Consider the following 2,655-nt stretch of genomic DNA (forward strand, 5'->3'; position numbering starts at 1 on the left):
TCAAAGCATCTATTTACAACCTTCTAGTAGCTTCCCATTATATACTTGGAATAAAATATGGAAGTCTTCCTGTGACCTGTTTGGTCCTAACTATCTATCATCTTTATATCCTGTCATTTTATATTCACTCTGCTCTAGCTCTGGAGAAGGCACTGGAGACCCACTCCAGTACTCTTGCTTGGAAAATTCCTTGGATGGAGGAGCCTGGTAGGCTACAGTCCATGGGGTTGCTAAGAGTCGGGCACGACTGAGCGACTTCACTTTCACTTTTCACTTGCATGCACTGAAGAAGGAAATGGGAACCCACTCCAGTGTTCTTGCTTGGAGAATCCCAGGGATGGGGGAGTCTTGTGGGCTGCCGCCTATGGGGTCACACAGAGTCAACACGACTGACGTGACTTAGCAGCAGCAGCAGCTGCTGCTGCTCTAGCTCACATACTTTTTTTTTTATTATTATGCTGCAGGACTTGCAGGATAGTTCCTTGACCAGGGGTTGAACCTGGGCCCCAGCAGTGAAAGTGCTGAGTCTTAACCACTGGACCACCAGGGAGCCCCAATCATGCTTTTTTTTTTTAATGCCATGGGGCTGTGGAGAGAATTAAATGAGTTAATTTAAGTGCTTGGAATAGTACCAGGCACGTGGCAAGTGAGAGAGTGAATGAGGAAAGGGCAGGGCTACTCAGAGGGGTGATTGGTTGTGGACGCAGGCTGGTGAAGATGTAGGGGAGATGTATTCCCGGCACCAGAGAACAGCAGGAAGCAAGGTCTCAAGCAGGAAGAAGCCTGGGTGTGACCCAGAAAAAGGAAGTTTCCATTTAGAAATGTGCAGGCCACGGAACAAATTATGGGATTTTATCCTCAGGATAAAAGTAAGCTACTGAGGGATTTTAAAATGGGGAGGGAGGGAGGGAGGTCATGACCTGATTTAATGTAAAGGAGGGTCATCCCCACTGCCTGTGGAGACTTTAGAGTTGGGTAGGCAGAAAGAGGCAGCAAAGGTGTCCATTGGGGGAAGAATTTAGATAGGATCTCCCACCTAAGCCCAGGGCCCCAGTATTGAGAATGAGACAGACTCTCCAAATTCTTCTCCATCTGGGGTGGGCAGGGACATCACGGCCAAAATGGAAAAGATGATTAAACTCTGACATAAAAGCGAGATTGCAGCAGATGGCCTGTGGGCCCACAGGAAGAAAAAAAAAAAGAAAACAAAAGACATGATCCAAGCAATCCAGCAAAAGTTACATCTCCCCTTATAGTGTAGCACATATTACAACTTACTATTGATATTCAGTACACTGACATTAACTGAATCCTTATTTATGTGCCCGGGGTAATGTGCTGAATTCCTTTTCTCCTTTAATTCTCACAAAACCCCTATCCACTCATTCAATAATTCCCCAAATATGGATCACCAGGCACTGTTCTAGGTAGGACAGTAAAGCTTCTGCCTCCCAGAGCTGACACTCTAGAAGCAGAGACAAGCTTAGATAAGGAAGCAAAAATATTTCAGTACATGATGAGAATTATGAAGAAATGAAGCAGAGGAAGAGGTGAGGAGGGACGGAGGAAGATGCAGGTGTTTTAGAAGTGGTGATCAGAGATGATCTCACTGGGGAGATAACTCTTGAGCAGACACAAGGATGCTGGGACCAGGCCAGCTGTGGGTCAATATGGACTCATGTGTGGAGCACCTGAGGGGGTGAGGGAAGAGCCTGTGTTCTCAGTTGCTAGAACAGTGTCTGACATACAGCAGGTGACCAGTAAGCATTTGTTGACTAATCAGTGTATAAAAAGATCAAAATTAGTATGAGATCATTTATTCAGCTTGCATTATAAGAGCCACCACTTTGCAGCAGGACCCTGTGTATATAATGATCCATTGTAAGATTCTTCAAAGAACTTCTCTTCTAGATGAGTGAGTGACTGTAAAAGTATTTTCTAAACTAAAAAGTGGAGATCCATAGTAGGCCTGCCGGCCTTTCCGTATTCATACCCTGATGACATGTCTAGAAGCAGGAGGCATCATTATTACTGTTTTCTCCTTGGCCTTCTGTGCTGTGCTGTTCTGTCCTGTCCCTTTCAGATGAGACAAATGCCTTGTCTAATAGGAACCTCCAATGTTTTAAAAAGGGAACTAGCATTTATTGAGTGCTTATTATATGCCAGGCAATATGCTAGTGTTTAAATCATTCCTGATGCTTTCTAAGAGTTCTTTGAGACATTCATGTAGGTGGGGAGAAACAGGCTCTGGGAAATTGGGTGTTTGGCTCAGTGAGCAAGTGACTGCCCCAAGATTTGAGAGCAATTTTGTGTCCTTAAGAACCTCATCCCGGGAGGGAAGTTCAAGAGGGAGTGGACATATGTATATCTCCGGCTGATTCATGTTGATGTTTGGCAGAAACCAACAAAATTCTGTAAAGCAATTTCCTTCAGTGAAAAAATTGATTAAAAGAAAACCCTTCCATCCTTTACAGAATGGTGCACAAAGCCTTCCCTGAGGTTTGGGTTTTCTTTTTCTCCTTTCTCCCATGTCTCTTACCTCTGGTCTCTCTGATTGATTCAGACACTTCCTGTCCTGGATATCAGCAGCAGTTCCAGGATTTCTCCATGGGAAGGGAGTAGAGACAGCAATATGGTGGAAAGGAGGGGGAATCC

At 44.7% G+C, this 2,655-nt stretch overlaps 1 non-coding gene across 1 annotated transcript; it reads right to left on the reverse strand.

The window, feature by feature from the left end:
- Positions 1-478: 478 nt before the first annotated feature.
- TRNAE-UUC (transfer RNA glutamic acid (anticodon UUC)) lies at positions 479-550 on the reverse strand. Its single transcript has one exon. It is a non-coding gene; the product is annotated as a tRNA-Glu (tRNA).
- Positions 551-2,655: the final 2,105 nt, after the last annotated feature.

This window comes from Budorcas taxicolor, chromosome 5 (assembly GCF_023091745.1).
Source record: "Budorcas taxicolor isolate Tak-1 chromosome 5, Takin1.1, whole genome shotgun sequence".
Lineage (NCBI taxonomy): Eukaryota > Metazoa > Chordata > Mammalia > Artiodactyla > Bovidae > Budorcas > Budorcas taxicolor.